This window comes from Bombina bombina, chromosome 3, assembly GCF_027579735.1.
Source record: "Bombina bombina isolate aBomBom1 chromosome 3, aBomBom1.pri, whole genome shotgun sequence".
Lineage (NCBI taxonomy): Eukaryota > Metazoa > Chordata > Amphibia > Anura > Bombinatoridae > Bombina > Bombina bombina.
In genome coordinates, this window is record NC_069501.1 from 677,011,456 (window position 1) to 677,038,116 (window position 26,661).

Below are 26,661 nucleotides of genomic sequence, written 5' to 3' on the forward strand. Positions count from 1 at the left end.
AATCCTGCAAGATCCAGACAACAGCTCTAATTGATACCGGATCTTGTGGAAACTTCATTGACATGAATGTTGTGTTTAAGAATAAAATACCTATGATTTCAAAGCAAACTCCTGTCTCTGTTAAAGTTATTGACGGTAGCATACTATCAAGTGGGCCACTTACTCACCAGACGATTCCTTTGACTTTACACATAGGTAACCATAACTCTGATATGATATCACTAGATGTTATTTCTTCCCCCATGTTCAGGGTTATCCTTGGTATAAACTGGTTAAGTATTCACAAACCACATATAGATTGGGCACACTTAACCATATCTTTTCCCAAGGAAATAGAGAGAACACAATTGACTGACAGCTCTATCCTCCTCTCTGTGACTAACAATGATTACCCCATCCCTCTACAATATCATGAATTTAGAGATGTATTCGATAAGACTGAAGCAGAATCTCTTCCACCTCATAGGGCTTACAATTGCCCCATAGATCTGCTTCCTGGGGTGTCCATACCTTTTGGACACCTTTACCCACTCTCTAAACCTGAATTAGAGCATCTAAAGGTGTACATTGAAGATAATCATAAGACCTAGTACCTCCACCGCTGGTGCGGGAATGTTTTTTGTGACCAATAAGGATGGTACACTCAGGCCTATAATAGATTATAGAGAGTTGAACAAACGCACTAGGAAAAACAGATATCCACTTCCATTGATCCCAGAATTAAAAGAAAGATTACGCGGTTCCTCGTATTTCACTAAATTGGATCTCAGAGGAGCCTATAATCTGATAAGAATAAGAGCAGGGGACGAATGGCTTACAGCATTTAGGACTAGATATGGTCTTTATGAGTATACTGTAATGCCATTCGGACTGTGTAACGCCCCAGCTACATGTCAATGTTTTATAAATGACATCTTCAGGGATATACTTGACGTGTACGTTATAGTCTATTTAGATGACATTCTAATTTACTCTTCTAATTTGACCCAACACAGAAGTCATGTCAAGGAAGTTTTGCTCAGGTTAAGACAAAACAAATTATATGCTAAGCCTGAAAAGTGCATATTTGAAGCAAAAAACATAACATTCTTAGCTTATAATATCACTGAGCACGGTATCTCTATGGATAACAAAAAGATTCGTGCTATACTAGAATGGCCTACTCCTTCATCCAGGAAGGACGTACAGCGCTTCCTTGGATTCTCTAACTTTTATAGGAAGTTTATTCCGGGATTCGCTGCTATCTGCAAACCTCTCACAGATCTCACTAAACAACAACTTAACTTCTCCTGGACACTCCAAGCTCAAGAGGCTTTCGACTTCTTAAAACAAAGATTTTCCTCAGAACCCATTCTTAGCTATCCTGATCTAACTCACCAGTTTGTTTTGGAAGTTGATGCCTTGGATTATGCTATAGGAGCAATCCTTTCTCAAAGGCCCTCTTGTAAGGAACCTCTCCATCCAGTTGCATACTACTCCAGAGTCCTCCAACCGGCAGAGAGGAATTACCCTGTGGGGCAGAAGGAGTTACTAGCCATTAAATGTTCATTCGATGACTGGCGGCATCTCCTAGAGGGTGCAGAACATCCAATAGTCATATTTACCGACCACAAAAACTTGCAGTATCTTCAAACTAATAAGACTCTCTCCTCAAGACAACTGCGATGGAGTCTCTATTTTTCTAGATTCCGTTATAACATCTCTTACAGGCCAGGTGATAAAAATGGAAAAGTGGATGCCCTATCCCGACTGCCTAACAATTTTAACCCAGAAACTCCACCATCTACAGTCATTCCACAAGAGTGTTTCATTGGATTAACTACATCTCAGATTAAAGCAGATCAAACAGTTAGCACTGAGATTAACCTAGGCGACCTCACATTACATACCGATGGATTGTACTACAGAGAGAACAAGTTATATATACCTGTTAACCTTCGTCAATCCTTACTAAAGCAGGTACATGACTCACCCTTAGCAGGACATATGGGTGTGGAAAAAACCACAGAACTACTCAGTCGATTCTACTGGTGGCCAGGTCTCAGACAATCTGTACGTAAATATGTATCCAACTGTGTTACTTGTGCCACCTCTAAACATGCAAAACAGCGACCCTTTGGGTTCTTGCAACCTATACCAGTACCTGATAAACCCTGGGAGAAAGTTTCCATGGACTTCATAGTAGATCTCCCTAGATCCAATGGTTTTAATACTATTTTTGTTGTAACGGACCTCTTCTCCAAAATGGCTCATTTTATTCCGACAACTGCTTTACCTACCTCTAAATTTACTGCTAACTTATTCCTTAAAGAAATCATACGGTTACATGGTATCCCCAAGTCTGTGATAAGCGATCGTGGGACACAGTTTACATCCAGATTTTGGAAGAATCTCTGTAAATCTCTCCATATGGAACAATCCCTCACAACTTCCTTCCACCCACAGTCCAATGGACTAACTGAAAGAGTGAATCAAAGCATTGAACAGTTCTTACGCTGTTATTGCTCCCAAGAACAGCATACGTGGGCAGATTATCTTCATTTAGCTGAATTTTCTTATAATAACCATGTGAATTCTTCAACTCAGTTCACTCCTTTCTTTATCAATTATGGATTGCATCCTTGTGCGGACCTTTTACCCAAGATCGACACACCTTGCCCTCATGTGAATGATACCGTGAATGACATCTCCCGAGTTTCCTCATCAGTAAAGAAGCACATTCTTGATTCCCAAACTACTCAAAGTAAATACTACAACTTGAGGCATAGACCTGGACCAACCTACACAGTTGGTCAACGCGTTTGGTTGTCCACTAAGAATCTGAAATTGCACTACCCATCTAAGAAAATTGGTCGTACTTTTATTGGACCATTCATTATTTCCTCCATCTCGAATCCTCTCACTGTTACTTTGGATCTTCCGCCTTCACTTAATGTGCACCCTACTTTTCATATTTCCCTGGTGAAACCATGTCACTCTGATGTACCTCCACTCTCTCATCTTCCGGGTGCTTCAGCACCAGATGAACAAGAGGAGTTCCAGGTTCACAGTATTCTAGACTTCCGACTTGTTCATGGACAGTTGTTTTACCTAGTTCGTTGGCTGGGATTTGGTCAGGAAGAAGACTCATGGGAACCTGTCTCCAATCTTTCTGTGCCCCGTTGATCTCTCAGTTCCATCAGAGACATCCGGAAAGGCCTCGTCCTTGAAACCTCGCTGTGGTTTCCTTTGGGGGGGGACTGTGTAAGGAATACCGTTTTCCTCACACTGTTCCTTTAAGAGCACTCCTCCTCTTCACTATAAATTAGCATTACCTGCCTAACTAGTTGCTGGATTATTGAAGTTGACAAGTCTACTTGAAGCTTCGTTTCAACTAGCCTATTGAACTTTGAAGTTCTCTCTGACCTGAAACTACTAACTTTTTCTTCTACCGTTCAGCACAGTTTGTACCTGCCAGGCTCTCCTCTCACAGCCTTGGGACGCTTGGAGCAGTGGCTACGTCATCAGCTACCGCCCGCTCCTGTCAGCAGCGTCTCTCTCCCTCTGTGAAGCCGGTTGTTGCGGTTTACCGCAAACTGTTCCCTGCCCTCTCCAAATATTCTCCGGCAGTATTCAGCTGATCCTCCACGGCCTAGTGAGGTATGAACTTTGTTTTCCTAACTAATGCCACTAATAACCTCTCTGTACTCTTAGTAACACCGGATTACAGCGTGTTATTCTTTGGCAATACTAAGTCACTCTGTCAACCTAAGGAATTACCTTTACAGTAGGTTAGCATTGTGAAACAAAAACATATTTTGTTTCAAGTATTATCTGCAATCTATTTATCTCGAATACCAACATGTGTCATTATTGATTGAAGTATTTTACAAGAACTGTAATCATTACATCTATAGAAGATTTATTGACGACCTCATTATGGTCTGGAGAGATTCAATGGAGGAAGCTTACTCCTTTCTGGAATGCTTAAATTCCAATGAGATGGGTATTAAGTTCACTATGGAGTGGCATAAAACAACTGTAAATTACCTTGATGTTACATTGATGTCGGATAAAACTCCAAATAAGATAGAGACCAAAACTTATAGAAAACCTATAGCAAAGAACAATTTGCTGCACTCCACTAGTAATCACCCTAAGAACATCTCAAAAGCGATTGCAAAAGGGCAATTTATTCGTATGAAACAAAATTGTTCATTGGTAGAGGATTACAATGAAGAGTGCAGGAGATTAAGTGAAAACCTCAGTGAAAGAGGTTATGGTAAACGTACAATAAACAATGCATCAAAAGAAGTTGGCAATATATCTAGATTAAAACTTTTGGAAAAAAGTGATAAAGATGAAAGAGCCCAATTAAACAATCGTCACCCAAATGTAACGTTTGTAACTAGCCACAGTGACCAGTATCAACAGATCTGTAATATCATTTAAAAACATCTTCCGATTTTATTGGCTGATAATAAATTAAAAGATATTGTGGGGAGGGGTGTAGATTGTCCTACAGATGTAGTGTGACCTTAGGTAACATTCTCTCACCCACTGTTCTACCGAATGTAAGGGGTACAAGCAGTTGGCTAACACGCAAGGGTACCTTTAAATGCGGCAACTCAAGATGCAAAGCCTGTGACTATATAGACCAGTCATCATACCTTGAGTCCTATGTTACAGGAGAAAGATATGAAACATCACAATGTATCAATTGTAGCATGGGATACATAATTTATCTTATCTCTTGTGTAACTTGCAAACTTCAATACATAGGCCTCACTACTAGGGAAGTGAGGTCCCGTATACGTGAACATTTAAGCAATATAAATTGTAAAAAGGGTGCTCAGCCCTAGCAACCCACTTTATTCATTACCACAATCAATCAGTGGAGTCTTTGAGATGGAAAGCTATAATATCAGCCAATAGGATTGAGCTCAAATTCTATTGGCTGATTGGAACAGCGAATAGAGTGCATGCTCAATCCTATTGGCTGATTGGATCAGCCAATAGGTTTGAACTTCAATCCTATTGGCTGATTGCATCAGCCAATAGGATTTTTTCTACCTTAATTCCGATTGGCTGATAGAATTCTAGGATGACGTCACTTAAAGGTACCTTCATTCAGCTTTAGTCGTTGGATGAAGAGAATGCTCCACGTCGGATGTCTTGAAGATGGACCCGCTCCGCGCCGGATGGATGAATATAGAAGATGCCGTCTGGATCAAGACTTCTGCCCGTCTGTAGGACCACTTAGCCCGGCTTGGATGAAGACTTCTCCCGTCTTCGTTGAGGACTTTGGCCCGGCTTGGATGAAGACTTCTCCCGATCTTCAGGGGGTTAATGTTAGGTTTTTTTAAGGGTGTATTGGGTGGGTTTTATTTTTAGGTTAGGGACTTTGGGCCTGCAAAAAAGCGAACTGCCCTTTTAAGGGCAATGGGGAGCTTAGGTTTTTTTAGATAGTATTTCATTTGTGGGGTTGGTTGTGTGGGTGGTGGGTTTTACTGTTGGGGGGTTGTTTGTATTTTTTTTACAGGTAAAAGAGCTGATTACTTTGGTGCAATGCCCCGCAAAAGGCCCTTTTAAGGGCTATTGGTAGTTTAGTTTATGCTAGGGTTTTTTTTATTTTGGAGGGCTTTTTTTATTTTAATAGGGCTATCAGGTGTAATTAGTTTAAATATCTGTCATTTGTTTATTTTTTTCTGTAATTTAGTGTTGTTTTTTTTTGTAATTTAGCTAATTTAATTTAATTTAGTTAGTTGTATTTCATTTAGTTAATTCATTTAATTATAGTGTAGTGTTAGGTGTTATTGTAACTTAGGTTAGGTTTTATTTTACAGGTACTTTTGTATTTATTTTAGCTAGGTAGTTAATAACTATTTAATAACTATTCTACCTAGTTAAAATAAATACAAACTTGCCTGTAAAATAAAAATAAACCCTAAAATAGCTACAATGTAACCATTAGTTATATTGTAGCTAGCTTAGGGTTTATTTTATAGATAAGTATTTAGTTTTAAATAGGAATTATTTAGTTAATGATAGGAATATTTATTTAGATTTATTTAAATTATATTTAAGTTAGGGGGTGTTAGGGTTATGGTTAGACTTAGGTTTAGGGGTTAATACATTTAGTATAGTGGCAGCGACGTTGGGGGCGGCTGATTAGGGGTTAATAAATGTAGGTAGGTGGCAGCAATGGTAGGGACGGCAGATTAGGGGTTAATAAAATGTAACTAATGTTTGTGAGGCAGGAGTGCGGCGGTTTAGGGGTAAATATGTTTATTATAGTGGCGGCAACGTTGTGGGCGGCAGATTAGGGGTTAAAAACTATAGGTAGGTTGCGGCGACATTGGAGCGGCAGATTAGGGGTTAATAAATATAATGTAGGTGTCGGCGATATTGGGGGCAGCAGATTAAAGGTTCATAAATATAATGTAGGTGATGTCCGGAGCGGCAGATTAGGAGTTAATAATTTTATTATAGTATTTGCGATGCGGGAGGGCCTCAGTTTAGGGGTTAATAGGTAGTTTATGGGTGTTAGTGTACTTTTTTTCACTTTAGTTATGAGTTTTATGTTACGGCGTAGTACCATAAAACTCATAACTACGTTAGGGATCTTAACAGGGTAGGGTGTACCGCTCACTTTTTGGCCTCCCAGGACAGACTCGTAATACCAGCGCTATGGAAGTCCCATAGAAAAAAAACTTTACGAAGTTTACGTAAGTCGTTTTGCGGTAAGGCCAAAGAAGTGTGCGGTGCCCCTAAACCTTCAAGACTCTTAATACCAGCGGGCGTAAAAAAGCAGTGTTAGGACCTCTTAACGCTACTTTTTTACCCTAACGCACAACTCGTAATCTAGCCGATAGTTTTTAGATAATCTCTGTAAAAATGTATGATTCAAGCCTACACCAAAGACGTTCCAAAGCTGCATTTAACACTGGATAAATGGAGCTCTCTTCATTCAGTCCTTAAAATAATAGTGCACCTCCCTTCCTTAGGTAGCTGGCACAGCACAACTATTTGTTGCTTGACTTAGAAGCTGCTAAATTAACTTTATTTTATATATTATTACCTAAATATTATTACCTAAATAATGGATAGCTACCTGAACCAAACACATAAGTTGCTCCAATATGTTTAAGCAGGTTACATCTAGATGTTATATAGTATTATTTTATTCATTTATAAACTATATTTACTTGTAGGATAGTGGTTTTAATGCCTCACTCAAATCAATTCCTGTAACCATGCCACTTCATGGAGACACTGGGGAAATAGCAGGTTGTAAAACTGCAGACCTCAACTATGAAGGACATAGACATCTTTAGGAAATCTACAGGATATCCTAATCCCAGGAGTGATTAAAATAATATATTACAGTGACACTGGTAAAATATTTTATATGCTTATAATATTAATAATTCTAAGTTTACTTGTGCTTTAAATATTGAAATTATAAAATAGAATCAATCATTTTACTTGAATGTAGCTATTCTCTTGTGATTTCAAACTGATCGTATGTAGTGAATGAGGACAATTTTGTAGAAGTAATTTGCTTTAAAAAGGAAATATTTTGAAGTGCATCATTGGCAGAAGAGTTTTAAGCACTTAATCTATGCAGGATCTACAGCTGCATACAACTGATAAAATGTAAACAATAATGTTTTAAATTACATCTGTCAATCTGTGTTACAGTAAAAAACATTGTGTGAGATACTAAAATATAATATTTACACAAGCTAAGCCATAGCTAAAAATAAAGAGAATACATTTTTAAAGTCTAAAACTTCACACCAAAGTCAATCGACTAGATTACAATTGTTGCGGTACGGCTTTTAACGCTGAAAAAATGGCCATTCCAGCATAATGGCCCGGAACGCATATTACGAGTTGTGTCAGTATAGCTATACCGCAAGAATTTTACCCTGGAATGCAACGTCCATTCCGCACTCAAAAAAATTATGGTATTGTGTGGGATTTTCATAGCGCCGATATTACAGGTTGTGCGTTGAGGATAAAATGCTTGTGTTATGCTCTATACCGACACTAAAGTGTTACAAAGTACACTAACACCCATAAACTATTAACCCCTAAACCGCCGCCCTCCTGCATTGCAAGCACTATTTAAAAATGATTAACCCCTAATCTGCTGCCCACCCACATCGCCAACACTATTTAAATATATTAACCCTACTCCACTGCTCTCCAACATCGCCATCACTATAATAAAGTTATTAACCCCTAAACCTCCGGCCTCCCGCATCGCTGCCACTAAAATAAAGTTGTTAACCCCTAAACCTCCAGCCACCCACATTGCCGCCACTATAATAAAATTATTAACCCCCAAACCTCCAGCCTCCCACATCACCGCCACTACAATAAAGTTATTAACCCCTAAACCTCTGGCATCCCACATCGCCACCACTATAATAAAGTTATTAACCCCTAAACCTCCTGCCTCCCACATCGCTGCCACTAAATAAACCTATTAACCCCTAAACCACTGCCCTCCACATTGCAAAACACTACATTAAAATTTTAAACCCTAAACCTAACACCCCCTTAACTTTAAATTAAAATTACAATATAACTATATTTAACTAAAAATAAATAAAACTTACCTGTGAAATAAAAATAAACCTAACATTAAACTATAAATTAACCTAACATAACTAGTCTAATAAAGTAAAAAACACTACCAACTAAAAAAATCTAAATTACAAATTTTAAAAAAAAACACTACGAAAAAAAATAAAAAAATCTAAAATAAAATAATAATAAAGACTAAATTACTAAAAAAAAACCACTAAGCTTACAAAAAATAATAAACAAGATGATCAAAAATAAAAACAATTACACCTAATCTAATAGTCCTATGAAAATAAAAAGCCCCCCCCAAAATAAAAACAACCCCTAGCCTACAATAAACTACCAATAGCCCTTAAAAGGGCATTGCCCTAAGTTAAACAGCTCTTTTACCTGTAGAAAATACAAAGTCCCCCCCAACAGTAAAACCCACCACCCAACCAACCCCGCAAAATAACTTCAGTAGCTCTCATCCTATTGGCTGTTTTGAACAGCCAATAACATTTCAGAAGCTCCCATCCTATTGGCTGATTTGAATTTGAAGAATCAAATCAACCAATAGGAATGCAAGGTATGCCATTTTGAAACGGCTACATTGCATTTAACTTCAGTGTACGGCGGTGACCTATGAAGAGGACGCTCCATGCAGGATGGGATCGGCTTCCAGGATGGCTCCGCTCTGCGCCACTGGGATGAAGATAGAAGATGTCTCCGAGATGGATGAAGGTGTCGCCACCTGGATGAAGATTTCTCGACGCCTGGATGGAGATGAATGTCCAGACTTCAGAAACCGTGAGTAGATATTCTGGGGTTAGTGTTAGGTTTTTTTGGGGTGTTTTTTTTTTTAGATTAGGTCTTTGGGCTTTTGTAAAAAGTGGAATGCCCTTTTAAGGGCAGTGAAAAAGAGATGAATGTCCTTTTAAGGGCAATGCCCATACAAATGCCCCTTTAGGGGCAATGGGTAGTTTAGGATTTTTTAGAGTTAGGTTTTCTTATTTTGGGGGGTTGGTTGGGTGGTGGGTTTTACTGATTGGGGGGACAGTGTATTTTTTTTTACAGGTAAAATAGCTATTTAACGTAAGGCAATACCCTACAAAAAGCCCTTAAGGGCTATTGGTAGTTTATTGTAGGCTAGGGGGTGTTTTTATTTTGGGGGGCTTTTTATTTTTATATGGCTATTAGATTAGGTGTAATTGTTTTTATTTTTGATACTTTCATTTATTACTTTTTGTAACCTTAGTGTTTTTTATTTTTTATAATTTAGTGTTTATTATTTTTTGTAATTTTAGATTTTTTTATTTTTTTCCTAGTGTTAGGTTTTTTTAAATTTGTAATTTAGATTTTTTAATTGGTAGTATTTTTTATTTTATTAGAATAGTTATGTTAGGTTAATTTATAGTTTAATGTTAGGTTTATTTTTATTTCACAGGTAAGTTTTTATTTATTTAACTATAATTATATTGTAATTTTAATTTAAAGTTATGGGGTATTAGGTTTAGGGGTTAATAGTTTAATTTAGTGTTTTGCAATGTGAGGGGGCCAGCGGTTTAGGGGTTAATAGATTTATTTCGCGGCGGCGATGTCGGGGAGCGGTGGATTAGGGGTTAATGGCTTTTATTAGTGTCGGCGATGTCGGGAGCGGAAGATTAGGGGTTATACATTTTATTTAGGTGTTGGCGATGTCAGGGAGCGGCAGATTAGGGGTGTTTAAACTCAGGGTTTATGTTAGGGTGTTAGGTTAAACGTAACTTTTTTTCCACATAGACATCAATTGGGTTGCGTTATGGAGATTTTACATTCCTCACATCAGGTGTTATTTACCTAACACTCTCTCCCCATTGATGTCTATGGGGGAAAGCGTGCATAAGCACGTCAAATCAGCCCTTGGATTTTGTGCGGTATGGAGTTTAACGCCACCATATCGCACGCACAAGGAGGCTTTTCAGTAACTCGTAATGGCAGTGCTATGGAGAGTGAAATAACGCAACTTTTTTGGCATTAGTTTTGCACCCTGTTTAGCGCAAAACTCATAATCTAGGTGAATGTTAATTATTTTGTATGTTGTAAATGTATACAATCTATAAGCACCTAAGCATTCTTATTCTAGGAAACAATAAACATCCCAAAATAATAGTGTAGAGCACCTTAGATCAGCTTGATCCACATTGAAATAGGGTGACTGCAAGTCCCTTATACATTCACAAACGACATCCACAGCACCATATAGTAGTAATCCTTTTTTAGAACATCTTCTGTGGTTCAGATACAGCAAACATAAGCACTTGTGTTATATAATGAAAGGTGCATGTGCCACCTTGTTTATGGATGCTTACCACCAACATATGTCATATTAGTTCACCCAAATAATGTTTTCAATAAGCCTGTAGCATAATTTATTACATTAGAAGATTAGAAAAAAACACTAAAAAAACATTAAAAACTATTAAAAACAGAAGTTATGAAACACTTCTCACATACCAACATAGTACAAAAAATAAGTATCCAAAAGCAGAGGGGAATATAATGCACACAAGCTCTATTTTTAATTGACTAATGCCTATCGGCAAGATTATGAGTTTTGCGTTATGAGGGGTGCGGTACTAACTTGCACATTATTGTTACAGCTCACTTACCTAGAGTGCTGATATTACAGGTTTACAAAAACCCGGCATTAACAGGCAAGAAGTGAGTGTAAAGCAAAATTGAGCTCCATACCACACTCCAATACCAGTGCTGCTGAAAGCTGCAGTAAACTGGTTTTACGTGCTCATGCACAATTTATCCATAGACATAAATGGGGAGAGCTGGCTGAAAAAAAAACCTAACACCTACAAAAAAGCAGCGTAAAGCTCCGTAACGCAGCCCCATTGATTCCTATGGGGAAACAAAATTTATGTTTACACCTAACACCCTAACATGAACCCCGAGTCTCAAAACCCCTAATCTTACACTTATTAACCCCTAATCTGCCGCCCCCGACATTGCCGACATCTACATTATACTTATTAATCCCTAATTTGCCACCCCAACGTCGCCACCACTATACTAAATTTTTTAACCTCTAAACCTAACCCTAAGTCTAAGAATAACCCCCACTAACTTTAATGTAATTAAAATAAATCTAAATAAAACCTACTATTAATAACTAAATAATTCCTATTTAAAATGAAATACTTACCTGTAAAATAAACCCTAAGCTAGCTACAATATAACGAATAGTTACATTGTATCTATCTTAGGTTTTATTTTTATTTCACAGAAAAGTTTGTATTTATTTTAACTAGGTAGAATAGTTACTAAATAGTTATTAACTATTTACTAACTACCTAGTTAAAATAAATACAAATTTAACTGTAAAATAAAACCTAACCTGAGTTACACTAACACCTAACCTTACACTACAATTAAATCAATTACCTAAATTAAATACAATTAACTAAATTACAAAAAAAACCACTAAATTATACAAAAAAAGAAGAAATGATCAGATATTTAAACTAATTACAACTAATGTAATAGCCCTATCAAAATAAAAAAGCCCCACCAAAATAAAAAAAAACCCTAGCCTAAATTAAACTACCAATAGCCCTTAAAAGGGCTTTTTGCGGGGCATTGCCCCAAAGAAATCAGCTCTTTTACCTGTAAAAAAAATACAAACAACCCCCAACAGTAAAACCCACCACCCACACAACCGACCCCCCAAATAAAATCCTAACTAAAAAAAACTAAGCTCCCCATTGCCCTGAAAAGAGCATTTGGATGGGCATTGCCCTTAAAAGGGCATTTATCTTTTTTCAGTGCCCAAACCCTAACTAAAATATAAAACCCACCCAATAAACCCTTAAAAAAACCTAACACTAACCCCTGAAGATCCACTTACAGTTTTTGAAGACCCGATATCCATCGTCAACAAAGCCAGCAGAAGTCCTCAACGCAGCGGCAGAAGTCTTCATCCAACCGGGCAGAAGTCTTTATCCAACCGGGCAGAAGTCTTCATTCAACCGGGCAGAAGACAGCATCTTCTATCTTCTTTCATCGGGCGCGGAGCGGGTCCATCTGCAAGACATCCGGCGCAGAGCATCCTCTTCTTACGACGACTCTTCCAGAATGAAGTTTTCTTTAAATTACGTCATCCAAGATGGCGTCCCTTGAATTCCGATTGGCTGATAGAATTCCATCTGCCAATAAGAATTAAAGGTGAAAAAATCCTATTGGCTGATCCAATCAGCCAATAGGATTAAACTTCAATCCTATTGGCTGATCCAATCAGCCAATAGGATTGAGCTTGCATTCTATTGGCTGTTCTAATCAGCCAATAGAATGTGAGCTCAATCCTATTGGCTGATTGGATCAGCCAATAGGATTTTTTCACCTCCGTGCCGGATGCATGAAGATAGAAGATGCCGTCTGGATGAAGACTTCTGCCTGTCTGGAGGAGCACTTCTTCCAGCTTAGATGAAGACTTCTCCCGGCTTCATTGAGGACTTCTTGCCACTTCAATGAGGACTTCTCCCGGCTTCATTGAGGATGGATATCAGATCTTCAAAACTGTAAGTGGATCTTTGGGGGTTAGTGTTAGGTTTTTTTAAGGGTTTATTGGGTGGGTTTTATATTTAGGTTAGGGTTTGGGCACTGAAAAAGAGCTAAGTGCCCTTTTAAGGGCAATGCCCATCCAAATGCCCTTGTCAGGGCAATGGAGAGCTTAGGTTTTTTTTAGTTAGGATTTTATTTGGGGGGTTGGTTGTGTGGGTTGTGGGTTTTGCTGTTAGGGGGTTGTTTGTATTTTTTTACAGGTAACAGAGCTGATTTATTTGGGGCAATGCCCCGCAAAAGGCCCTTTTAAGGGCTATTGGTAGTTTAGTTTAGGCTAGGGGTTTTTTTATTTTGGAGGGTTTTTTTATTTTGATAGAGCTATTAGATTAGGTGTAATTAGTTTTAAAATCTGATAATTTCTTTTTTATTTTGTGTAATTTAGTGTTTTTTTGTTGTAATTTAGTTAATTGTATTTAATTTAGGTAATTGATTTAATTGTAGTCTAAGTTTAGGTGTTAGTGTAACTCAGGTTAGGTTTTTTTTTTTACAGGTAAATTTGTATTTATTTTAACTAGGTAGTTAGTAAATAGTTAATAACTATTTAGTAACTATTCTACCTAGTTAAAATAAATACAAACTTGCCTGTGAAATAAAAATAAAACCTAAGCTAGATACAATGTAACTATTAGTTATATTGTAGCTAGCTTAGGGTTTATTTTACAGGTAAGTATTTAGTTTTAAATAGGAATTATTTAGTTATTAATAGTAGGTTTTATTTAGATTTATTTTAATTACATTAAAGTTAGTGAGGGTTAGGGTTAGACTTAGGGTTAGGTTTAGGGGTTAAAACATTTAGTATAGTGGTGGCGATGTTGGTGGCGGAAGATTAGGGATTAATAAATGTAGGTAGGTGGCGGCGATGTCCAGGGCGGCAGATTAGGGGTTAATAATTTTATTTTAGTGTTTGCAACGCGGGAGGGCCTCGGTTTAGGAGTTAATAGGTAGTTTATGGGTGTTAGTGTACTTTTTAGCACTTTAGTTATGAGTTTTATGCTACAGCTTTGTAGCGTAAAACCCATAACTACTGAATCTCAGTTTACGTTATGGATCTTGGCGGTATTGGCTGTACCGCTCACTTTTTGGCCTCCCAGGCAGACTCATAATACCGGCGCTATGGAAGTCCCATTGAAAAAGGACTTTTTAAAAGCTGCGGTAATTACGTTGCGTTAAGGCCAAAAAAGTGTGCGGTGCAGCTAAACCTGCAAGACTCGTAATACCAGCGGTAGTGAAAAAGAGCCATAATGCTGCTTTTTCACTCATACCGCAAAACTTGTATTCTAGCCATATGTGTTTAAATACAGTTTTATTGATATGCTTTACTCAAGTAATGATGTTCATTAACCATTTTCTTATAATGTATACATTTTAAACATGTGTATAATATCTAAACATTAATTGCAATCATAAAAAAATCTGATAATTAAATTTATTTGTGAACATTTTAATTAAACCAAGAAATGACCTGTTTGTAATCTGAACTGGACTTGCAGGAGATTACTAGCCCAGAAAAGTAGTGTAAAAAACTCAATGGGCAGATTTATCATTGTCTAGTCAGACAAGGTTAACAGGTTGTGAACTTGAATATCCAAGATAGCAAATTTTGGGGTGCATAAGCTCACCATATTTATTGTTTCGTAAGTGTCTGCCATTCCCCTGCTCATATGCAACCAACTATTTGAAAGCAAAGCTTGTCAGTCAGGGGTGATTTTCATCCACCATCCTTAAAGGGGCAGTCTACGTGAAAACTTATATTGTTTAAAAATAGAGATAACTTCTTTATTACTCATTCTCCAGTTTTGCATGACCAATTCTATTTGTCACTTTTTGGAAGGAACAACAATGCTATACTGCTTTATATAAATGAACATATGTGGGAGAGAATCACAATACATACGTAGATGTACATAACACACATCACACAACAATAAAACACACATTTATATTTTTAATCATCACATAATAATAATGTTGCAAACTAGAACAAGAGAACGAAGATTTGGAAAGTAGCCAGTCATGTAGCTAATATGACAACATAATTCTAAGCTTCAACCATAGGGATGGTATCATTAGGATTTCACTGCCGCTTTAATCAGTTTCTCACTCAATATTACATATACGTAGATGAGAAGTTTGTCATATCTTCATTATTATTGCGATTTCAATGGTACACGTAAAATATTGAAATCTCACCAATCATTTATATATATAATATTACTTTTAACAAACAATTGGTGATATCCATGCTATAGATGAATTTGTAAGCTGAGGTACACTTGTATAAACCTTGTGCTGGAAAAATATATAGCCGTTCTGGTATTTTCTGCAATATAAGCCAAGTCCCTCTGATATAACTTTGTATATTTGTATCCAATTAAATGATACACAGTATATTGGAGTAATAACGACTTACTGCTTGTATCCCGCTGTGGACGATAAGTACTATGTGTGTTGTGCCCTGTGATAAACTTTTTTATCTACGAGGATCAAATAAAGTAACTTTTTAACTTTTTGAAGTTTTGACATCACACTCTCTTTTTTTCACTTTGTATGCTGTCTCCTGGAAAGTTTATATATAATATTATATCTGTCAGTCATTACTTTATCGGTTTGCAACAATATTGCCACAATATTGCTCAATCAGATTCTATGCCAAGTCTATGCACACATTATAGACAAGTATGCACTTTGAATCATGTTAGTGTGGACTTTTGGTTTTTAATATAACATCACGTTTACTAAGTATTTGCTACGCATATGAACAAACATTATGAAGATACACTGTATATGTTATATTTTACACTTTAACACTTTCACATTACGATTTATTGGGGAAAAACAAAATTTCAACAAACACAAAAAAAAACACCCACTTTGAAAGCATTTGCGCCGCTCAGATACAATCAATGGACATTTTGCACTATAAATCACACAAACACCATGGCCAATATGTCCCTTATGACCAACATTGTATCAGATCGCTTTTGTGTGTTTGAATACCTTGTTACTCATTTTGTGTTCGCTCTATTTGTGCTGCTTGGCTCTACAAATATGGACAACCCCCAGTTAGATTGTGTTGGTGCTGTTGGACAAGTTATCTACAACTGACTCAGGCGTGCCCGGCGCTTTGAAGAGGAGCATGTGGAATGCCTGAGGATTAAGGCTCCTCCTGTTCACAGGGTGAGGCTCTCCTTGGATGACATGAACAATGCTGAAAGTTTTGACAAGTATTGGCTCAATAGGCAGCAGCTATTGAACCTGTACAATGTACTAAGACCTTATCTGGAGCCACGCAGACATATGCGCATTGCTATTCCAGGCATGTCCAAGAGGCTTTGCTGCATATATGTCCTGGCATCCGGAAACTTTTATTTAAATACATCTTTAAAAATCAGATTATATAAATATATATATATATATATATATATATATATATATATATATATATATATATATATATATATATATATATGTATAATCTATCCATCCAAGTAAGACACGAACAACCACATCCTTCTTCTAATATTAGAAGGACATGGTAAGAAAAGAATAGTCCCATAAATGGTTGTTAAATGATCGATTTTACAAGCACATGCCTGCTATTATATATCATTTACTTTAAAATATCAACAACGCTCCAGCAGATAATGAGTGTTAAAGTCTTGTATTTTACCAAAGTGAAGGTGGAGTTAGATACAGCCATATAATGAATTTTGGTTGTGTGATTTAGAAATGAACAATACAGAAAATGTTAATTAAGGGTTAATGACAAGGCTATGCAGTATAATTTATAAGTTAAACTACTATCTGTGTATATAATTATATGTTGTCTACATAATAACTTTTGTTATGTCACTTTTAAGAAATGTGTAGGGTGAACTTGCTAGATTAAAGTGACAGTCTAGCTTAATTTTCTATTCTCATCCTAATATCTATCATTCAGGTTTGTAGAAAATTGTAAGATATTTTTAAAATAAATATAGCTTAGTTATTATGTTATCGTTAGTTGCAAGATAACATAGGTAGATTAAATGATCTTTAAAGAAAACAGTATAGCTAAGTTTATTTTCAGATTTAGACAGAGATAATTTTTGTATGCCATATTGATGAGAGTGTTCACTCTAGTGGAGTCATTTAAAGGGATAGTTAACTCATATTTTTCTAAAATTCAATTTGTTCACATTTATCCACTTTACTTGCTGGAGTGTATTCAATTGTTTACAAGTATTTACATTACCCTTATTTTTGCATTTTAAATAGTTGATTTAGCCTGTGGTATCTCCACCTATTCAGAAAATCTTTGGCCTTAAAGCCAAGCTGTGTAAACACAGCCATCATAAGAAATTACACTCCCAGTGGGGTATAGAAGAGATAAGGTAATAACATTTTAATTTTCAAGTGTTGGTGATTGGTTTACATACAGATATAAGATAAAGAAGCATGTATAAGTACAGAAAGTGATAAAGTAATGAGATTGGATTACATCTACAAGCTCAAAATATTTTATTTGTTTGTGACTTCAAAACACAAAATCAGCTAATTCATATACACAAATAAACCTTAAAAAGCAAATCTCATACATTTTATACTCTGCTGCTGATAAAAAAAGAGTAATGGAAACACATTAAAGGACACAAATATTATAGTATACTGTCCCTTTAAGAGTCTGTAGTGATTCATTAACAGGTTCCATCAAAGGAGGGAGATAAGCGGCCAGTTTACATAAGCTTACATACAAGGTCCTCACACAGGTCAAATGAATATTCATATGACAAGGCCGAGTATGCCAAAATGTGGAATGGCTAATAAAGTAAATATCTATTTGGTGGAGACTAACCTTTGACAGTATCTAGACTAATATATTTAAATGTATTATATTTAGACATGACTGCATCTAAATCTTATTTTGCTAAAACATTGCATATTTACTATTAGACTAGTGTGTATTACATGCATTCATCAATGATAAGAACAATATTCTAAAAGTAAATAGTTGTTGTTAATAGCTTGTGATGGCTATTTCATTTGTAGTGAATGGGACATGCAACCCAAAGTTAATCTTCCATGATTACGACAGAGCAAATTTTAATAAAACAAACATTTACCTTCGATAATCACATTTGGTTCATTCTCTTGGTATCCTAAGTTGAGAAACTGATCTACATAGGCTCATGAGAAGCAAAGCATTACTGGGAGCTATCTGCTTATTTGTGGGTGGCCAACAATGCATAGTTGTTGCAATGGTTAGCCAGATGTCTTCAGATACTTCACAGTATTGCATATCTGCGCCATAAAACTAAATACACCATGAGAATGAAATTTAAAAATTAAGTATATGTGAATATTTAATAGAAATACATGCTCTCTTTGATTTTTTGTAAATAATGACAATAACATTTTTTTAAAACAAATTATGTCCCTTTAATTTATCAAAGTAATGTCTATTTTAAATACAAATAACGCATTTCACCATTAGTGAAATATAGCTTGGTAAACGTATCTTTCAACACGAGATTCGCATGTATGAAAAGTCAAACATAATTTCACACACTGTCACTTAGCCCACAACCAGTGTGCATTGTTGAGATTGTAAATAAATTAAAAAAAGCACTGTCAATGCTTGACAATGAGTCATAATATTTATTTAAGAACAAAGGAATAAATACAATATTAACATTCTGGATTCTAAGAAATTATCAACAGAATTAACAATACATTGAACAATGTTACACATCTATTGATCAATATTAAACTTTGAAATGTTTTAATAAACATTTACTAATGTGACTGGATAATATTTACTTCCTGAATATTAAATAAAATATATTTCAACTGTCAATAGCTTAATATTTAATGGATGCTGTATATTATATATGAGTCACATACGCATTCCATTCTCATAAATTCTAAAGAAAAATCTACATCCCAAATGTAATGATAGCACCCCTAAGAGGTATGTGTATGTAAGTTACAAATATATAAATCCTTGAAACTTTAAGTAACGGCCAATCAGAGTTCATCACACAAACATGACTTGAGTCAGTATGGCCTCACAGACATGCTAACAAAATTACATTATTTTATCCAATCAGATGTACAGATACCATGTCCCATGGTGTATCTCATGTTTACTTCCCCATATAAAAGTCCATTAAATATAGCCATTTTTGTCAGTTCTCTAAAGCTTGTTTGGAAAGATGGCTACTCCCAGGTTCACCAGAGAGGACAGTGCTGCACTGGTTTATGTGGTTGAGTTTTATCTGCAGCTTTATGGGGCTTGGAGGAGGTCGACGACTGGGCTAGTAAAAAAAGCCATTGCGGCATCTGTCGCCATCTCTGTTAATGTGGTGGCAGACGTCCAGAGGACAGCATTGCAAATGTGCAGGAGAATCGGGGATATGAGGTTGTGTCTGTGGAATAAAGTCTGCCTCATGAAAGAGTGAACTCGTGCCCATCGGAGAGGTGAGGATCAGGGTCCACCCCTACGAAAACTAGTCTTCAGAGATCATGAGGAGACTTAATGCGCGCTACTCAGACTCTGATTCCCCTGCAAATTTGCAGCCCCAAAGTCCTCTACCCATTCCTAAGCCCCAGCTGATGCTCATGAAACTCCTGACCCGGAGGCCAGTGCACCTCCAATCGGTGACCTGGGAGAAAGCGGGACAGAGGCTGAACGAGGTAAATATCAGACTTCATATTATATTTTAATATTTGAGTATATATTTAAGCAATGTGTATACAGTCATATTTTCAATATATCTCAAATTCACAACAGACGTTTAATAGGATGGTATACATATGAATTTAGATTCATCAAACATCATATAGGAATAATGATATTTATTGCACAATCATGATTATGCTTCACAGAGATAAAACAGAAGTGCACATCCGTGAACTCCCTATCCTCCGCCATTTTATCCATTGAATATCGATAACTACATAACTTGCAAATATTATTTATCATCATTAAATAATTACAAACATTATATTCAAATATTGTAATATACACAATTGTTAATATATTTTAAAAAATGCAAAAATATACTCATCACACTACTAGATACAAATAAATTCATAATCACGGATGCGCAATTATGCTTTTAATTATTGCCCAATGCTCATTGTTAAAATTATTGCGCAGAGACGTAAACATGAGTTTGCTGTTACAGTGGCATTACTTTAGACATGTTGGTCAAATGTAAATATAAATTTGTATAAATGTTAAAAATACACTATCATGAGTTTCAAGATTAAAGATAAAATGATCTATACCATGAATCTAAAGTTAAATACTGACAGATAAATGTCTAACAATTGATATCAATGCAAGAATACATTAAATGGCTCAAAGGGACAGTCAATGACATAAATTATTTCTTGAAAACATTCATGATCCCTTTATTTCTAAATACAGTTTTATTTATAAAATAACATTTATTATAAAATACTTTTTTTTTTTTTTATTTTTTTTTTTATTGAAGTTAAGACATATATCATCACAACAAGAACTCGCCCTAAGGCCAAAGTTACAACAAAGAGATTAATACATTGTCTATACATAGGCATTGTTGAGGAAGCAATATGCTCACATAGCAAGAGAAAATACATTTCAAATCTGATTTTGAAGATAGACAGTATCTTAGGCGAGATGAGATAAAACTTCATTTTATATTATATTGTCAGCGTATGAGCTCCACATTCTAATAATATTTTACCTAAGACCAAAATATCAGCCTGTGGAGGGTTAACATAAATATCAGCCACTCTTGGGCCGAGATATATAGGGGGGTGGGGGATATTCAGCGGGTAAGCACCGCTATACGCATAGGGAAAGGGGTGGGGGGACGGAGCCATATATAAATGTAAGTAGTATATGGAATCTGGTGTGGACACAGAAGTGCCCGATCGTAGAGGCCATAGGCCTGGTAGCTGGGCTACTAAAAAGCCAAATGAGATATGCTTTGGAAGGTTAGTCTACTTAGGGGTAATAAAAATAACACACCATTTAGGCAACAAAAATAGATACCTATATAACTGAATATATCTAAGTGTAAGGTAGATGGTAAATAACTTTACCCTAGGGCATTCTTAAAATCTGCATATCTGAGTAAATAGAGAAATTTTGGTGTAAAGATAATAGATGAAATTTTATAGCTGACCCAAATTACCTTTAACTATAGTCGTGATCCAGTGCCAAGGGAATATAATTCTGTTCAGAACAGTATGGAATTTAATGTAGTAAAAGTCCTAAAGATGTACCTGTATGCAGAGCAGAGGGCTTCATCATATATAGGGAGCCCCAATGAGGTGGCAACAATGTTTGTATAACCCACATTCTGACCTAACTTATATGTCCCATGAAGAGCAGATCTAGTAACTAGAATATAGGAGTGGTGCTTAATTCCAACACGCAGGTCCTAACCAACAACCAGGATGGTAAACTAGGGCTACTGCAACTATGGGGCATGGCGTGTTTCACCTAATGTTTGATCAGCTAACATATATAAGTGTATACCTCTCAATCTTAGTCTCTTTGTATTTGGCTCATCGAAGGGAGGACCTAATAAACGGTAAGTCTAGCTAAAATTGCGTAGTTACAGAAGTGTATTTTGCCAGAATGTGCAGCGAGTTAGATCTGGGTATGATAGGAGTGTCTAATGCACTTCAAGATATCTAAATCCTAGAAGAATCTCTACTTAACCGACCTTGAGGGAGCCGGACAGGCCATCATACAGCGCCATTGTTATAGTTTAAGATGCAGTGCATATATTTAATGACAACATACCAACTTCCGTGGGAAATAGATAGGTCTCTGATCTAGTGTGGGAGCTCAACATGTATAACAGCGCTGAGAATTTAGTGGAGAATGATTATAGACATTGGCCTTGCATACTTACAGGTGGAAGCATAAAGGGTGTACATCTGATTCTAATATGCAGCTCTCAGGCTACAATAAGAAAGGGGATACATAGAAATGCTCAAAGACTATCAGACATGCAGACACGTGTATATATATAGAGCAACTGAGCTGCTATTGTACCTAATATATGGGACTTATATAGCAGTTATACGATTTATAAAATGTATTACAACTGTTCCTGTCATTCATCTCTGACTGAACACTGAATAAACACTTACCTTATATGATCAACAAGCTAATGTAATATTGAAAACCAACTATAATAACAGCAAAAGTGGAGAGAGAGTTCCTCATAAGTCCCAGACTTCTGAATACTCAGCTAAATGTTATTAGTAAAATATGACATGGTATTTATTGCTATCTAACAGAATTGTACTTGTTCTATACCGAGGTTCCACATGCGTTTAATAACTAAGGTGCTTTTCATAAATTTACAATTATCTAAGGTGGGGAGCAGAGAAGCTGCACTGGGGTAACACCTATCCAACCCTCGTCGACTGAGAGAAGGAAACCAGAATCTCTTATGAGCTAGTGTGGCATCTGAAATATAAGTACATATAATAGCAAGATCGCTATCAGCTACAATACTAATGATGAACTGAAGATAACATGCAAACTATATATATCCACCTTAAATCAGCCATACATACAATGAGAATAATGAAGCCCCAAAGGTTCTCATCTATGACTTCTCCAAAACTCATGATCTCTCAGCTTAGAGCCTTCAAAACTATCTTAGCATGGGGTTAAAATAGTTAGCCTAATATGCAGTATATAGCTTCATGTAAGTTTGTGGAACTTTAGGCAAGTATATATATTGAGGACTAAAAGGAGAACTAATGATAGACGACCCCAATACAAGACAATAAGTAACCAATTCACATTATATAATTAGGTTATTTAGCCTCAGCTGACTAATTGATCACTTCTATCGTTCACTAGAAATTGTTATAAATAAACTAAAGGATAAGCCTGCCGCTATGAGTCTCGTGATGGCCATGCAGAGAGATCCAATAATAAAGGAGAAGGACTAGAACAACACAGATAGCAAGTAACAGTGCTCTTATACCATATATATTTAACAATTCAAAACATTAGGCATGAGAACAATTTAAGCAATAGAGAACCTTGCCATTTTCAGGATATTTAATAATGTTTCATGCCTCTCTAGCATAGGCATAGCAAGAGGATTGGTATATGATTTGTGTCAGGTATTCTAGATTCAAGATAATGTCTCACTTCACATGCAAGTCATTTATCTGTTCATAGGAGACATTTACAAATGCCGTATCAGCAGAGTTCCGGCTAAGTCATCTTCATACATGGGAGGAATCAACCCTGCTGGTAAGATGGCTAAGCTGATGACTCATTTGGGGAAATGCTTTAACCGATTCCATTTCTGTGCGCCTGCAGTGATCCGGAGGGGTGAGATGAAGAGGCTCGCCGCTGTGCAGGTGCGCTAGACCGGCTAATGGCAGGGACAGTGAGCGCAAATCTCAGCAAATGCATTACTGAGGGGTATTCCCTCGATTTCCGCCTCAAATCAGCTGGCTGACCTCTAGGGAGCATTACCTCATTCGTCGCTTCTGAAACGGCTTCACCAGCTCCCTCCGTGTGTTTAACTGGAGCAGGTGGGGAGCGCAGGTAAGAAGGCAAGAGGGCCGGGGGATGGCGTCCGGTGGTCATCAGGTTATATCTTATAGGATATGATACCCCAACCGTACCACAAGGCAGAGTAATAGGCAGTGGTCTCACTGAGTAGTAACTCTCTGAGTCCTATGAGATGCTTGCCACCGCTCGGACTGCCTTGTGTTCCTGAGTGTTCTGGAGAGAGCGTGGGGTGAACAGTGTTATCTCTATCCTGCTCCGCTCAGAGGTGTCACACAAGGGCAGAGAAGCGGCGCCATCTTGTCTGCGTAGTTCTAAGATGCAGGCCCGCAAGCCATTGAAGTGAATATCAGCCTTATTACCCAGAGCTTCTAGAAGTAAGATGAGGGATGGTGAGTCTACCTCCATGGTGAGAGAGCTGCAGATAAACAATCGTTCGGCTGGGCAGGAAGCTAGAGATTAGGCTAGCCCGCCATAGTTGCAGTGCCGAAGACTCTGTTAATGTAGTCGCTGGTCAGTATGTTTGGTGAGATTCCTTTCGGACCCCAAGGGTATAAGCCTTATTCCAATATTATATCAAATGCAAAACATCAATTGTTTAAGTTTTTAAGATGCCTTAAATGTACATTTTAGTAAACTGTCCTCAGGAGCTCTTCAAGAACATGTCCTGCTGCTTTGGTAGTTGGCTCCGCCCCCCCTATAAAATACTTTTTAACTCTGTGATTAGCTTGTATCCAAGTCATTCCAGACTGACCCCCTAATTATTTATTTTGTACAGGCTTGCATTTAGCCAATCGGTGCCCTCTCCCTTGTGAATCCATGGGCGTGGCCACAATGTTATCTGAATGGCACAGCTTATCTTACTTTTGAAAAGTGCAAAATGCATTGAAATAATATTTCCATTTCAAGGATATTGATAATAGCATATGATCAGAATTGGCTTTAGCCTTCAACAAAGAATAACAAACACAATTTGATGTTACAAGTGAACTTAAAGGTACAGTCAACACCAGATTTTTTGTTGTTTAAAAAGAAAGAAAATCCCTTTATTACTCATTTCCCAGTTTTGCAAAAACACACTTTTAATAATATACATTTTACCTCTGTAATTACCTTGTATCTAAGCTTCTACTGACTGCCCCCTTATTTCAGTTCTGTGATGGACTTGCATTTTAGCCAATCAGTACTCACTCCTAGGTCACTTTAGGTGCATGAGCTTAATGTTATCTATAAGAAACACATGAACTAATGACCTCTAGTGGTCTGGTCAAAATGCATTCAGATTAGAGGCAGTCTTCAAGGTCTAGGAAATTAGCATATGAACCTCCTAGGTTTCTTTCAACTAAGAATACCAAGAGAACAAGGCAAAATTGGTGATAAAAGTAAATTAGGAAGTTGTTTAAAATTACATGCCCTATTTAATGTTTTTTTTTGGACTTGACTGTCCCTTTCACATAATGGGGGGTAGTTATCAAGCCGTCAACCTCAAATACGCTGGAATTCCGCAGCGTATTTGAGGCGAGGCTTATTCGCCTTAGTTATCAAGCCCTAGATACCGGCAAAAGTAGAATTTAGTGATGTAAGCTTCGATCCGCCGGACTCAGTCCGACACAGATCGATTCTTATGTCACTCCAGATGTTCCGCACACAAGTGCGGCACAATCTGACTACTTTTGCTAGTTATCAAAAAACTAGCAGGTACGCTCGTTACTTTTCCGGCCCAGCGTACCTGGAAGCGGCAGATCCCATAGGAATCAATGGGAGTCTGACCATAACGAAAGTTCATGTTCGCTGCTTCCAGACATCCCATTTATTCCTATGGGAGATGTCTGCACCTAACACCCTAACATGTACCCTGAGTCTAAACACCCCTAATCTGCCCCCCTACACCGCCACAACTAAATAAATGTATTAACCCCTAAACCGCTGCTCCCGGAGCCCACCGCCACTATAATAAACTGATTAACCCCTAAACCGCCGCTCCCGGAGCCCACCGCAAGCTATAATAAATATGTTAACCCCTAAACCGCCGCTCCCGGTCCCCGCCGCAACTATAATATATGTATTAACCCCTAAACCACCGCTCCCAGACCCCGCCGCCACCTACATGATACCTATTAACCCCTATCCTGCCCCCCTATACCGTCGCCACCTATAATAAAGTTATTAACCCCTTTCCTGCCGATCCCGGACCTCGCCGCAACTAAATAAATAGTTTAACCCCTAAACCGCCACTCCCGGACCCCGCCGCAACCTATATTAAACTTATTAAGCCCTAATCTGCCCCCCCTACACCGTCGCCACCTATAATACATTTATTAACCCCTATCCTGCCCCCCACTACACCGCTGCCACTGTAATAAAATTATTAACCCCTAAACCTAAGTCTAACCCTAACCCTAACACCCCCCTAACTTAAATATTAATTAAATAAATCTAAATAATATTTATCTTATTAAATAAATTAATCCTATTTAAAACTAAATACTTACCTGTAAAATAAACCATAAGATAGCTACAATATAATTAATAATTACATTGTAGCTATTTTAGGATTTATATTTATTTTACAGGTAACTTTGTATTTATTTTAACTAGGTTCAATAGCTATTAAATAGTTATTAACTATTTAATAACTACCTAGCAAAAAGAAATACAAAATTACCTGTAAAATAAATCCTAACCTAAGTTACAATTAAACCTAACACTACACTATCATTAAATTAATTAAATAAATTACCTACAAATAACTACAATTAAATACAATTAAATAAACTAACTAAAGTACAAAAAATAAAAAAAGCTAAGTTACAAAAAATAAAAAAAAAGAAGTTACAAACATTTAAAAAATATTACAACAATTTTAAGCTACTTACACCTAATCTAAGCCCCCTAATAAAATAACAAACCCCCCAAAATAAAAAAAATTCCCTACCCTATTCTAAATTAAAAAGTTCAAAGCTCTT